Below are 15,054 nucleotides of genomic sequence, written 5' to 3'. Positions count from 1 at the left end.
AAGCAAGAGAAGGATATGTGGGAAGAGTGTTTCCATGCTTTGAGCAAGAAGCATGAAGAGTTGCAGTTGGAGTCTAAGGACAAAGATGCACTTATTGAGCTACTTGAAGATCGAGTGACGAAGAGACAGAGAGAGCCAGAGGTTTCATCTTCTAGCATGCCTCAGCCTTCCGTTGCTTGGAAGAAGATTATTGATTAGCTTATCCTCGAGAAGACTCAGATGAAGGCTTCTTTTGAGACCGAGATCCATCACATTCGAAGGAAGTATGCGCCTTCAGATAGGTCTTCTGACGTTGTTAGGGATCCTTAGGATGACTAGTCTCCTTTCCTCTTGTATTTTTCATTTGGTTTCTGAAATTGTACTCAGTGTAATCCTTCCAATTATAAATGAAAAGAGATTTTTGGTCATATAAAAATTATTACAATTGTTGATATATATATATATATATATATATATATATATATATATATATATATATATATATATTATATATATATATATATATATATATATATATATATATATATATATATATATATATATATATATATATATATATATATATATATATATATATATATATATATATATATATATATATTTGCAAATGATATAAGTAAGTTCCTTGAAAACAAAAATAAATAATCAAGCATTGCATTTCATGCATCATTTGCATAAGCATCTTTCTCTTTCTCCAGATGTCTCATTGGTGTTTCTTATGTGCTTTAGCCAAGCTGACTCATCGGTACAACACCCGCGTCAATCATCTAAGAATTATGGAGCATCTAAAGCAAGAGAACAGAGAGCTGAAGGACGAGATCGCCCGCCTGACTGCCATGATGGAGTCAGTTCTTGCTGCTCAGAGTCAATCTTCTCCAACGCCTGCAACTCCTCCTCCTCAAATGACGGTTATTTCAGAGGTGGCTACCTTTACCATGCCTGCTACTACCGCTTATTTTGCGCCCACTATGCCTGCCGGATTCCCGTGGGGAATGCCGTCCAACTTTATGCTAGAAGGCTTTGCGCTTACTTTTGCTTCCATGTCGGCATCTAGCCCGATCATGTATGTGCCACCTCCCATTGTGCACACCTTACCTCGTGTAGAGGACACCATTTATCACTCCAAGCCATATGAGGGTCCGAATGTCTACGAGAAAATGGATGAAATGAAAGATCAGTTTCTTGAGCTGCGCAAGGAATTGAAGACGCTAAGGGGTAAGGATTTGTTTGGAAAAAGTGTTGTTGGGTTGTGTTTAGTGCCCAACGTCAAGACCCCGGTGAAGTTCAAAGTGGGTGACTTTGAAAAGTATAAAGGGAACACTTGTCCGCTCAGTCATCTAGTGATGTATGCTCGCAAGATGTCTACTCACACCGATAATGATCAATTGTTGATTAATTATTTCTAGGACAGTTTGTCTGGTGCTGCGCTCCGTTGGTATATGGGGTTGGATAGTGCAAGCATTCTCACTTTCAATGACTTGGGAGAGGATTTTGTCAAGCAATATAAGTACAATGTGGATTTGGCACCAGATAGAGACCAGCTGTGGTCTATGTCTCAGAAGGATAAGGAGACGTTTAAAAAGTATGCGCAGAGATGGAGGGAATTGGATGCCCAGATCAACAAGAACAACCGCAACAACGAGCAAACACCTACAACAACAACAATACCAACAATAATCATCATCAACAAAACTTTGAGAGGAAGAAGGTCTCTTTCGACCCGATTCCTATGTCTTATGCAGAATTATACCTGTCTTTGGTTCTCAAGAGCCTAATCCAACCCAGCAACCCGCCGCAAATTCCAGAACCACTTCCATGGTGGTACAAGCCTGAGCTCCGTTGTGCTTTTCATCAAGGAGCACCGAACATGATATCGAGAATTGTCATCCGCTCAAGTATGAGGTTCAAAAGCCGATGAAGAGTGGAATGGTATCCTTCGAGGACCGTGCACCAAATGTGAAAGCAAATCCATTGCCCTCTCATAGGAACTCTTTTGTGAACATGGTGGATGGTTGTCTTGGTGAGTTTAAGGTTTTTGATGCACGTTTTATCCAGAAGTCCTTGGTGCAGATGCATAAGGATATTTGTTTGGTGAGTGATTGCGAGCATGACCATGATGGTTGTGCTGTCTGTAGTATTAACTCAAGGGGTTGCGAAGTTGTGAAAAGGGACATCCAGCGACTGATGGATGAAGGCTTGATTCAAATTGTTCAATCCCGTCACGTAGACGACGATGTGAATGTCATAGTGCCCATTTTCAAGCAACCAAAGAGATTGGTAATTCAGTACGACAACAACAACAGTAACAATGTCAACAATAGATCAATATCGTCGTTGGTTATACGGTTAGCGGGCCCAGTCCCATATTCATCTGATAAAGCTGTGTTGTACTAGTATAATGCTACAATGATAGAAGGTGGTCAAGAGGTCCTGTTACCTATGACTAGCTCTATGGTGAGCATTACTGATGTTACCAAGGTGACCCGCAAGGGCCGTGTGTTTGGGCCAGTGTTCCCAAAGGATAAGGAAGAATCAGTTGTAAGTAAGAAGGTGGAAGTGCCTATTGTAGATCCATTTGGTGTTTCAAAAGGTAAGTCTGATGAATCCAGCGATTTGAAAGCTAACAATGATGATGAGGTACTTCGGTTAATCAAGAGAAGTAAGTTCAATATGGTGGAGCAGCTGCTCCAAACCCCCTCAAAAATCTCAGTGTTGTCTCTGCTCATGAATTCTGAAGCGCACAGAGAAGCAATGCAGAGAGTTTTAGAACAAGCATTTGTAGAACATGATGTTACAGTGGATTAATTCGATCATATCGTGGCTAACATCACTTCTTGCAATAATCTTAGCTTCTATGATGAAGAACTCCCTGAGGAGGGAAGAAACCAATATCTGGCTTTGCACATTTCTATGAATTGCAAAGAGGATGCTTTTTCAAATGTGCTTGTTGACACCGGGTCATCGCTGAATGTGCTTCCGAAGTCAACTCTGTCAAAGCTATCATACCAAGGAGCGCCTATGAGGTATAGTGGAGTAATCGTCAAAGTTTTTGACGGTTCATGCAAAACAGTGATAGGTGAAGTGGACCTTCCAGTAAAGATAGGTCCGAGTGATTTTCAAATTACTTTTCAAGTAATGGATATCCACCCGCCCTACAGTTGCTTGTTGGGAAGGCCATGGTCAATGAGGCAGGAGCTGTTACGTCCACATTTCACCAAAAACTCAAATTTGTGAAGAATGGAAACCTTGTGATTGTTGGTGGAGAGAAGGCGTTGTTAGTTAGCCACCTGTCATCTTTCTTTTATGTTGAAGCTAAGGATGAGGTTGGAACTCCGTTCCAGGCCTTATCTATTGCTACTGAAAAGAGAGTTGGGGTACCTATGTCCTCGTTGAAAGATGCTAAGAAGATTGTGGAAGAAGGCAATGTTGATCAGTGGGGGCGCATGGTAGAGGTCTCTGATAACAAAGGCAGAACCGGTTTGGGGTTCCAGAAAGGTTCATCAACTACAAGGTCTGAAGATATGCAACTTAGCTTCCGTAGCGGAGGGTTCATTCATGGCAATGAACAACACTTAGTTGTTGTGCTAGAGGATAACAAAGAGGAAGACTGCACCAATTTTGTGACGCGTGGAAAGGCTTGCAATAATTGGACCGCTGTTGATATTCCTAATATTTTGCATCGATCTAATTAATTGCTTTTATATGTTTTTAAAAATCCTTCTCCTATGCCTAAGGGAGAAGTGAACATTGTTTGGGCATTTTCAAATTGATCATTAATAAAATTAATTCTATTCATCCACATCTATGATGTCTTTTTTTTACTTTTTGTTTTATTCTGAAAATGGTAATCACAAAAAACATAAGTAAACAATATATTCATCCATCTGCATAATATTTGGTCACAAATCCACTTCTCTAAAATCAAAATATCAAATCATTATGCAGGTTGGTTCCTAACCCCATTGAATACAATAATCCTTCTCCTTCTCCAAATTTTGAATTCCCTGTGTTTGAAGCCGAGGAGGAAAGTGATGTAGAAGTGAGTGATGAATTATCTCATCTTCTTGAGCAAGATGAAAAGACCATTCAGTCATTCGAAGAACAGATTGAGTTAATCAACTTGGGTTCCGAGGATGATGTGAAGGAAGTCAAGATTGGGTCTCGACTGTGTCCAGATGTCAAGAAGGGGTTGATTGATCTTCTTCGAGAGTATTCAGATGTGTTTGCTTGGTCCTACCAAGACATGCCTGGTTTGGATTATGAGATTGTGGAGCATAGATTGCCATTGAAGTCAGAAAGCCCGCCAGTCAAGCAGAAGTTGAGAAGAACGCATCCTGATATGGCTGTGAAGATCAAAGAGGAAGTGTAGAAGCAGACTGACGCCGGTTTCCTTGTAACCGCTGAGTATCCGCAATGGGTGTCCAATATTGTTCCTGTGCCGAAGAAAGATGGAAAAGTCCACATGTGTGTCGACTATAGAGATTTGAATAAGAGCCAGTCCGAAAGATGATTTCCCTCTGCCACACATTGATATGTTGGTAGACAATACTGCTAAATTCAAAGTATTTTCGTTTATGGATGGATTTTCTGGATATAATCAGATCAAGATGGCACCCGAAGATATGGAGAAGACCACATTCATTACACCTTGGGGAACATTCTGTTATAGAGTGATGCCTTTCGGTTTAAAGAATGCTGGTGCAACTTACCAAAGAGCAATGACTACTCTTTTTCATGATATGATGCATAAAGAGATTGAAGTATATGTCGATGACATGATTGCTAAATCGATTAATGAAGAGGAACATGTTGAGCACTTGTTGAAGTTATTCCAGCGTTTGAGGAAATATAAACTCCGCTTGAATCCCAATAAGTGTTCTTTTAGTGTTCGTTCTGGTAAGTTGTTGGGCTTTATTGTCAACGAGAAGGGTATTGAAGTTGACCCTGCCAAGGTCAAAGCAATACAAGAGATGTCTGCGCCTAAAACTGAGAAGCAAGTCAGAGGTTTTCTCGGCCGCTTGAATTATATCTCCAGATTCATTTCCCACATGAATGCCACATCTGCGCCTATATTCAAGCTTCTTCGGAAAGACCAGTCTTGTGATTGGACCGAAGACTGCCAGAAAGCTTTTGACAGTATCAAGGAATATCTGCTTGAGCCTCTGATTTTGTCTCCACCTGTTGAAGGAAGACCATTGATCTTGTATTTGAATGTGCTTGATGAGAGTATAGATTGTGTTCTTGGTCAGCAAGATGAGACTGGAAAGAAAGACTTTGCAATTTACTACCTCTGTAAGAAGTTCACCGACTGTGAGACTCGGTATTCTATGCTAGAGAAAACTTGTTGTACATTGGCTTGGGCTGCTAAGCGTTTGCGTCAGTATACGTTAAATCATACCACTTGGTTGATATCCAAAATGGATCCAATCAAGTATATATTTGAGAAGCCTGCTTTAACTGGGAGGATTGTCCGTTGGCAGATGTTGCTATCAAAGTATGATATCGAATACCGACCTCAGAAAGCGATCAAAGGTAGTATCTTGGCTGACCATTTGGCTCACCAACCAATTGAAGATTACCAGTCAGTGCAGTATGATTTTCCTGATGAAGAGATTTTGTACTTGAAAATGAAATATTGTGATGAACCATTGCTTGAAGAAGGGCCAGAACCTGGTTCCTGTTGGGGCATGGTATTTGATGGAGCTGTTAATCAATATGGAAATGGCATTGGGGCAGTGATTATTACTCCTCAAGGCATGCATCTACCATTTACAGCTAGATTGACTTTCAAGTGTACAAACAACATGGAAGAATATGAAGCTTGCATTATGGGGCTTGAAGAGGCCGTGAATCTCAGAATCAAGTATTTAGATGTCTTTGGAGATTCCGCTTTGGTTGTGAATCAGATCAAAGGTGAATGGGATACAAATCAACCCAGTTTAATACCATATAGAGATTATGCAAGGAGGATTTCAACTTTCTTTACAAAGGTTGAGTTCCATCGTATCCCTCGAGATGAGAACCGGATGGCAGATGCTCTTGCAACGTTGGCATCAATGAATGTAGTGAAGTATTGGAATGAAGTTCTCAATTTGTCTGTGATGCGTCTTGATAGGCCAGCTCATGTGTTTACTGTTGAAGAGATCAAAGACGAGAAGTCGTGGTATTACGACATCAAATGTTTCCTCCAGAGTAAGATTTACCCGCCCGAGGCATCTTTGAAAGATAAGAAGACTTTGAGAAGATTAGCCGGTAATTTCTACTTGAATGGTGATATATTGTATAAAAGAAACTTCGACATGGTTTTGCTCAAATGCGTGGATAGATACGAAGCAGACTTGTTGATGACTGAAGTGCACAAAGGTTCCTTCGGTACTTATTCTAATGGACATGCAATGTCAAAGAGGATGTTGCGAGCAGGTTACTATTGGCTGACAATGGAATCTGACTATTACAAGTTTGTGAAGAAGTGCCACAAGTATCAAATATATGCTGATAAGATTCATGTTCCTCCGACACTATTGAATGTTATTTCTTCCCCATGGTCCCTCTCCATGTGGGGAATTGATATGATTGGGATGATTGAGCCCAAAGCTTCGAATGGACATCGTTTCATTCTGGTGGCAATTGACTACTTCACCATACGGGTTGAAGCGGCATCGTATGTGAATGTAACCAAGCAAGTTGTTGTAAGGTTTATCAAGAATCAGATCATATGCCGATATGGTGTGCCAAGTAAGATCATTACTGATAATGGATCGAACTTGAATAACAATATGGTGGAAGCTCTTTGCAAAGACTTTAAGATTACACATCATAATTCTTCTCCCTACAGACCTAAGATGAATGGGGCTGTTGAAGCTGCAAATAAGAACATTAAGAAGATTATTCAGAAGATGGTTGTCACGTATAAGGATTGGAATGAGATGCTCCCATTTGCTTTGCATGGGTATCGTACATCCATTCGCACTTCAATAGGGGAAACCCCTTTTTCTCTTGTATATGGTATGGAAGCAGTTCTCCCCGTAGAGATTGAGATTCCTTCATTGCGAGTGCTCATGGAAGCCAAGTTGACTGAGGCTGAATAGTGTCAGACCAGGTTTGACCAACTGAATTTAATTGAAGAAAAATGATTGACTGCCATGTGTCATGGTCAGTTATATCAACAGAGGATAAAGAAATCTTTTGATAAGAAGGTCAGACCTCGTGTATTCAGGGAAGGTGACCTTGTACTCAAGAATATTTTATCTTTCAAACCATATTCTAGGGGAAAATGTACTCCTAACTATGAAGGCCCATATGTTGTTAAAAGAGCCTTTTCAGGCGGTGCTTTGATTCTTACAACTATGGATGGTGAAGAGTTCACTAGTCCTGTGATTTCCTTGTTTGAGAAAAAGAATTCGAGTAGACATATAATGTGCAACTCGACACTTATCCTTCAAGAATTTCATTTTGAGAGGAAACTTTTTTCCCCTACTGGATCTTCCATAAACCCTACGTTGAGAGTATTTAGACTGAACCTTTTAAAATTTGAAAGTCCATCATAGTTGTAGGATAATCCATAGAATGGTGGCTCAAACAAATTTCCAAACTTTTATGAGTTGATGCTGACACCAATCCCTTTTACATGAGTTGTGAGAGCCACGCCTTTAAATTAGAGATTTGAGTAGAACTATCTAACAAGCCTTGGAACCATTCAACCATAATTTTGGTAAAGAATTCTATGAGAAATCCTTTATTGATATTTTATAAGGTTTGAATTCTCTGAGAAATGTTGGTTCCATACAAGTTAACCTAATTGCCTTTCAATTGAAAAAATCTTTTGGATTCTTTGACGAGGACCCTTTTAGGGGAGAACTGCTTGAGCGTAGATTTTCAACAAACACACTCTTTGATAGAGCCATATCAAGATGATAGTAGTAACAACAAACAGAGAGAGAGAGAGAGAGAGAGAGAGAGAGAGAGAGAGAGAGATAGGTGATGCAAGAGAAAGGAATATGAGTACCTATTTATAACAAAGGTTCTGAGTGTTTAAGCATGCAAAAACTTCACAATATCCATAACGAGTATGCCTAGAAAAGAATGGAAGTAAAACCTTCCAAAATAAGTGTGATAATAGATTATTCTCGGGGGATAATTGATTAAATTATCTCAAATTTAAATATTTAGTGTGTTCTTTATTAATGCTCTGATTTGATTTACTTTAAGGGGACAATACATTTTGATTTCACTTGAAATTTGAAACGCCTATACCATCTAACTGACTGGGCTAATAGATTATTTGTCTTATTTTCAAATTTCTTGGTCTTTTGGGCCTTAGGTTCACATTGGAATTTTTCATTTTGATTTTGGCACCCGTTTTCAGTTCCTTGCACACTTTTCTCCAAAAAGGCTTAAAACTCAAATAAAACATTAGTAAAAATAAGTTTAACTAATTGAGCAGTTAATAAAACATTTTTAAATCTTTGAAAAGTGTACCACCTTAAATCTCAAGACAACTTTAGAAAACTCCCCCATTCGAGGGAACGATAAACCATAACCATAAATCATTCTCTACGAATCATTTGATACGAGAAGTGGCTCAAATCATAATACTGATAAATCCATTACATCCTTATTAACTCAACCTACTAAGAGGTTATACTATCATCACATATGTTAAGAAATACCCTCAACAAACTTAGATCAATCTATTGAAACCAAGATGTTCAACCAACTTGTGAGAAATCTTGTCTCTATGTGATCAAGACTATTTAGTAGAAAGCAACATTATAAGCTATTTTTAGTAATCCTCGCAGATTTGAAGATTTGTTTCCTTTTATGTCTAAATAGATATTTGGTATTTTATGTGCGTTTTCATTTTAAGGAAAGATTTAATATGAATCGGTTTTAGAAATATTGAATTTCATATATTCAAGAGATTTAGATTTATTCAATATTTGTTCAATCCATTTTTGAAATCAATATTATTGAATATTGATCCCTTTCACTTTTGGAGGTTCAGTCGCACTTAAAATCGAACCTTATTGGGATTTCTAAGTTGGATCTTTGTTGATATTTAAGGATTATTCTCCTTTGTGAATGCTCGAACCTTGCACTACAAACTTATCATGTTTAATTTTTATTGAGTTTTTTGTTTGTGTTGTGTAATAATCTATTCCTAAGTGATAATTCTAAGTTAGGAGAATAGAGCATTTTAGTTGTATTATTGCTCCATCATTCATTCAATTGTGCAACTGTCCAAGTACTTGGGATAGTGTTTAAGTAAAAGTGAGAGAGTTCTTAAATTCATGGGGATCGTTGTATCAAAGTTCACATGTAGTATTTGGAAAAGTTCATTAAAATATGAGAGTTAAAATCAAACCAACATGTACTTCTTATTATTAAGAGTGATTTTCTTTTTATTGGGTTAATACTCTCTAGAATTTGGTGATTTGACACTGAACTGGGTTATCAATTATTATTTTATTTATATTATGCTTTTTTTCTTTCTGTTTTGCTTACTAATTAATATACACATTGTTACAAAATTGTGTTAGTCATCTTGACATCAGTAGAACAAAATTTCAATTGGCATCAGAGCAGTCACTTTGTTCTGGTTGGTTGAGCTTCAGGGTTTCTCTACATTCTATTCAAATTTGATAATGCTAAAGATGAAGGATCTGTGAATTAACCACCTATTCTTGATGCTATGAATAATGATTATTATAAGGCTCACATGGCTTCCTTTCTTAAGTCCATGGATAATAATACCTAAAAAGAACTCATTAATGGATGGGCACCTGCAAAGTTTACAACTGAAGATGGCACTAAAACTTTGAAGCCTAAGAAAAACTGATCGAAAGAAGAAGATGAAGAAACAAATTGTAATTCTCGTGCCCTAAATGCCATCTACAATGGAGTTAAAAGTAATATCTTTAAAATCATCAACACATGCACCCGTGCCAAGAAAGCTTGGGAAACTCTAAAAACTACTTATGAAGGTAGTTCAAAGGTTCGTATATCAAGACTTCAACTCCTTACAGTAAAATTTGAAAATCCGAGGATGAAAGAGGAGGAAACTTTTCCAAATTTAATGCTCGTCTCCGTGAAATTTCAAATAGATATTTTTCTCTTCTGAAAAAAAATATGATGAAAAGTTGGCCATAAAAACTGTCAGATCTCTTCCTAAGTGGTTTGATATGAAAGTCACAGCCAATGAAGAAGCACAAGATTTGAGTACTATTAAAGCTGATGAGCTGGTTGATTTTCTTGTCTCCTTAGAAATGACACTTAATGATAAATTCTAGAAGAAGAATAAGAGTGTGGGATTCAAAGTTTATGTTGACGAAGATGAGGATCAGATAAAAGGTGATCATGGTGATAACCTAACTGAATATATTGTTTTTCTAGAAAAAATATTTGGCAAGGACATGAGAAGACTCGATAGGAGATAAAGGAATAATGTCATAACTGATGTCAAAGACAAGATACCCTAAAATTTCAAAGAGTTCAATCCTCAACATAAAGGAAAAGATGGGGATAAGAAAAACAAGTGCAATGGAATCCAATGTCATGAATGTGAGGTCTTTGGGCACATTCAAAACATATGTACCAACTTTATCAGGAAACAAAATAAAGGGTGCACAAAAAAATTTTTAGATGATGAAACAAATGAAGAAAAGGAAAGTGAACAAGCCAACATCATAGTTGCGTTCACATCACGCATAAGGCCTAAAGCTACTATGCACAATAACGGTGACTCAAGTGGTGAAGATTTGTCTGAGGATGCACTTGCTGAAGCTTACATATTGTTGTATCTCAAGTGGAATGAAGAATGCAAAACCACCGAAAAACAAAGCACATCTTACAGCTATAATTTCTAACTTAAAAGAAGATGTTGTTCATTTAAACTCCAAACTTGAAGGTATGAACAAATTTTTTCACATGTTAAATTCTAGTTCTGAAACCTGTGGTGAAATTTTAGGGGTAGGCAAGACGAAAGAGATATGAAAGGAGTTGTATGTCATAAGACTCTAATGTTTATGTCATAGCTTCATGGGTTTGTCACTATTGTGGTCGACAACGCCACATAAGACTTTTCTGCTATAAAATATAAGTTAAACCTTATTATACTCTCAGACTTATCCTACATGGAATACTCCCAAAGAAGAACGTCCTCAATATGTGTGAAAAGCTAAAGAACTTATCTAAGAGTTTCCTCATGTGTGGACTAGTATTTTGATACTTGTTGCTCTAGACACATGACATGGGAGAATAACTACTTGAAGGATTCAAAGTCTTACTCCAACAACTATGTTACTTTCAGTGTTAGAGCTATATGTAAAGTCATTGGAAAATGAAAGTTAGACTACCTAGGCCTCGCAAGTCTGGATAATGTACTTGTTAAAATTCTTGTTTCTAATCTCATCATTATTAGTCAACAACATGACCAAGATTTGTGTGTCAATTTCAATCTTTCTAAATGCACTATCGCTAATAAACACCAGGAACAACTAATGAAGGGATCCAAATCATTTGAAAATTGTAATATGTTGTGTCCACACAAAAAGAATCAAATTAAATCTTGCATGATTTCAAAGGTTCGTGAAACAAAATTATGGAACATAAAACTTAGTCATTTAAATCTCATAAGTCTGAGAAAGATTGTCTTAAAAAAGGCCATCCTTGGTCTTCTTAACCTTAAGATTGGAGAAGGAAAGATTTGTGGAGAATTCAAGATATGAAAGAAGATCTATATATCACACAAGAAGGTACAATATCTTACCACTTCCAGGGTTCTAGAGTTACTGCATATAGATCTAATGGGATCCATGCAAGTTGAAAGCCTATAAGAAATAAGATATGTCTTTGTGTGTGTTGATGACTTCTTAAGGTACACATGGGTAAATTTTATTTCAGGAAAATATGTTACCTTTATTATCTTTGAAAGCTTATGCCAATGCCTACAACATGAGAAGGGGAAGAAAACCGGTAGGATTGTTAGAATTCTAGGTGATCATTGAAAGAATTCAAGAACTCAATGAAGGTGAGAAAAATATACATAAGAAGGGGGGTTGAATTTTGTATGTGAAAGTTTACTTCTTTTTCTTAAACCTGTTTCAAAACCTGAGATGTCAAGCTTAGATTCTGATCCAAGTAAGAGTCTGAATCAGATGAGAGTCTGACTTTCTAGTTTGTTTCATAGTGAAATGTAAATGCAAAAGTAAATAAAGAGACACATAATATATCCTAGTTCCTCTCAAAATCGAGAGTAGTCCAGTCCCCTTGCAGCACAAGATATTTTCACTATACTCAACATATTGCATTTTTCTCAATCAAACTAGAAAGAGACTCCTTCTCAAGCCCTTAAGCAAGAAACTTCATTGCATGAACAACCTGTTCAGGACTTCCTGCTCAGTCCCACAGAAAGATAATTCATGCTCAGTCAAACCCTGAAAGAGACTTCTTGCTTTTCCCTCAAGCATGATACTTCAATGCTCAATCTATCCAGAAAGAGACTTCTTGTTATGCCCTCAATCATGATACTTTAATACTTAAACTCGTGGTTCAAGTCTTCTTTGCTCAAGCACCCAGCAAGAGTCCTCTTTGCTTAAGCACCCAACAAAAGACTTCTTTTCTCAATCTAACAGAAATAGACTTACTATGAGCATAAAGGCTAGATTCTTTAGATCCTATTAACAAAAGAGTATGTATTAACCGTATGTTTATATATGTGCTTCTTAGTTAAGTAGATACACAAATGTTTTACACTATTAAGAAAATTACAAATTGATTGCTCATAAGTGTACAAGAATGATGTCTTTATTATTCTTCTCTTCTTGCACATATTTTCTTCTTTGTTGTGCCTTTCTTTTGTCTTGATCTTCTTGATCATATTCACATATTATTTCTTCAATTCATATGTGAATATGTCTCACTCTACTCTCACTCACTTAACTTTTATGGTTATATTTTCCATTATGTGTGTGTTTCTTTTCACATGTGTTTTCAATGTAACACATTCTCACTCTCAACCCATTTTATGAACTTGTATCACAGCTTTGTGAACATAATCATATATTCTTTAACCCCCATTCATTATATATATGGTCATGATATGGATGTATTTAATCTTCCACTTATATATATGGTAATAGTAGATTCGTTGAAGATTGAAACTAACCATGGTACAAGTAGTCGTTGAAGGTCTTTAGCTATAGTACGTAAAGTGAATTATAAACCCAGCTAGCAAAAAGAAGTCGATAAGAGCCGAGTAGAGTTAAAAATAGTTGGAGAGATAAGATCCTGACAATGTGACTTTTTGCTTGATTAGACACAAAGTAGTGTATCGTTGTCATGTGATCTTATTTAGATGTTCTCTTATCAGACACTTCTTATATATGTTTATTGAAGCTTGATCTGAGTCATTATTATCTTTATACTTATATTTCTGAATAAGAGGCTTTTTATATAGTTAGTTAAATTAGGATCAGAAATTAGAGTATATCTTCAGAGCCTGGATGGAATCAGATTTCAAAGTATTGAGTTCATAGATTTTGAGCTTTGCCTTTTATTAGAGTCTTGATCAGAACTAATTTGGATGAACACTTTTAGAGTTACTGACTTGATATAGACAATATTCCTTTGAATCATAATCTCTGTAACTGCTGATAAAGCTTGTTCAGAAGTTGTAGAGTCATTCCTTATGACAGAGTCTTCTTGCTTCAAACTACTCCAGTCTTCAGAACCTTGTTGAACTATGAATTTCAAGTAAGCATAGGTTGATCATTTGAAAGACTTGAGTTGACTCTTCAGAGTCTGAAGGCTTGGTTCTGATCCTTCTGATTCAAAATAGTTTTTCTTCTCTGTAAGGATTCTTCTAAGTGATTAACTTGATTCATATCAAGGTTAATGTCTTTTAATCCTGCGCACTAGAACAACCATTAGTAAACCCTATCGTTATTTAAATATTATGTTATCATTAAAACCTTTTAAGAGTATGAATAAATCTTGTTCCAACAATATCCCCCTTTTTGATGATGACAAAAAACTATATTTAAGAACATTTATTGATGATTTAATTAACACATTCTAACATCAGAGTCTGAGGTTTGTAAGCTCACCCTAAGTTAGAAAGTACATTAAGTTGAGGTTTGTAAGTGTAAGACCCCAATTTTGACCCTAAGATCCCTCATGGCATCATAACATTGCATTTGCATTGCCTCAAGGATCTTTAGCATCTTGGTTCCCTTTGCCTTTGGGTGGGACTCCTTGTGATTGGTTTGAGATCACCAAGCATTCTTGAATTACATATCATTGTTTCTCTTATTTTTGTTTACTAACCAAAAACACAAAAATATGTCACTAACATCTTTTGTTTGAAGCTTGAGTATCATCCAAGACACTTTGTGGGTTCTATTTAGATGATCAGTCAACACAAGGTAATGGCTTGAGATACTTCCAACAGGTTCAAATGGGGTCTATTCGTCAGTCAAAACGTTAATCTTGAAGGAGCAAAAGTTTGTTCATGAGTTGTCATGCTCGCTAGGCGAGCAGAATGGGTCGCCTAGCGAGTCCCAAGAAAAGCCACCAGAATCACCTATGCTCAGAGGAATTTCTTGAACTGTCATGCTCGCTAGGCGAAGCCCTCGTGTTTAAAAAAACGAAATCGAAAAAAAAAATGAAAAAAAAATCTAAATAAATAAAATATAACAGAAATTTTTTGGACTTGGGCCTCTCTCATTTGAGCCCACAGGTCCACAAAAATCAGGTTATAAATTCAGAGTTTCAGTGAAACAAAAGGTGATTCTATTCCTATTACCCTGGCAGGGAAAAAGATAGTGAGAGAAGAGCTAACAGAGTTCAGAGCAACCTCTAGAGACTGAAGGGAACTCATCGGCAAAGAACCAATTCCATCTCATATAAACCCTCAGATTGCTTTGCAAACCCAACCGGGCAATTCAATTTCATTCGATCTCTCCAGTCAGGTTTGCCTTATTCCCATTACTTTGTGCTTTAATTTGAATGCTCTGAATGTATGAAGTATTAATGGTGAATTTGATACCCTTTTGA

Source organism: Lathyrus oleraceus, chromosome 5 (genome assembly GCF_024323335.1).
Source record: "Lathyrus oleraceus cultivar Zhongwan6 chromosome 5, CAAS_Psat_ZW6_1.0, whole genome shotgun sequence".
NCBI classification, from domain to species: Eukaryota; Viridiplantae; Streptophyta; class Magnoliopsida; order Fabales; family Fabaceae; genus Lathyrus; species Lathyrus oleraceus.
The sequence above is the reverse complement of the archived record's forward strand: the minus strand, read 5'-3'. Positions refer to the sequence as shown.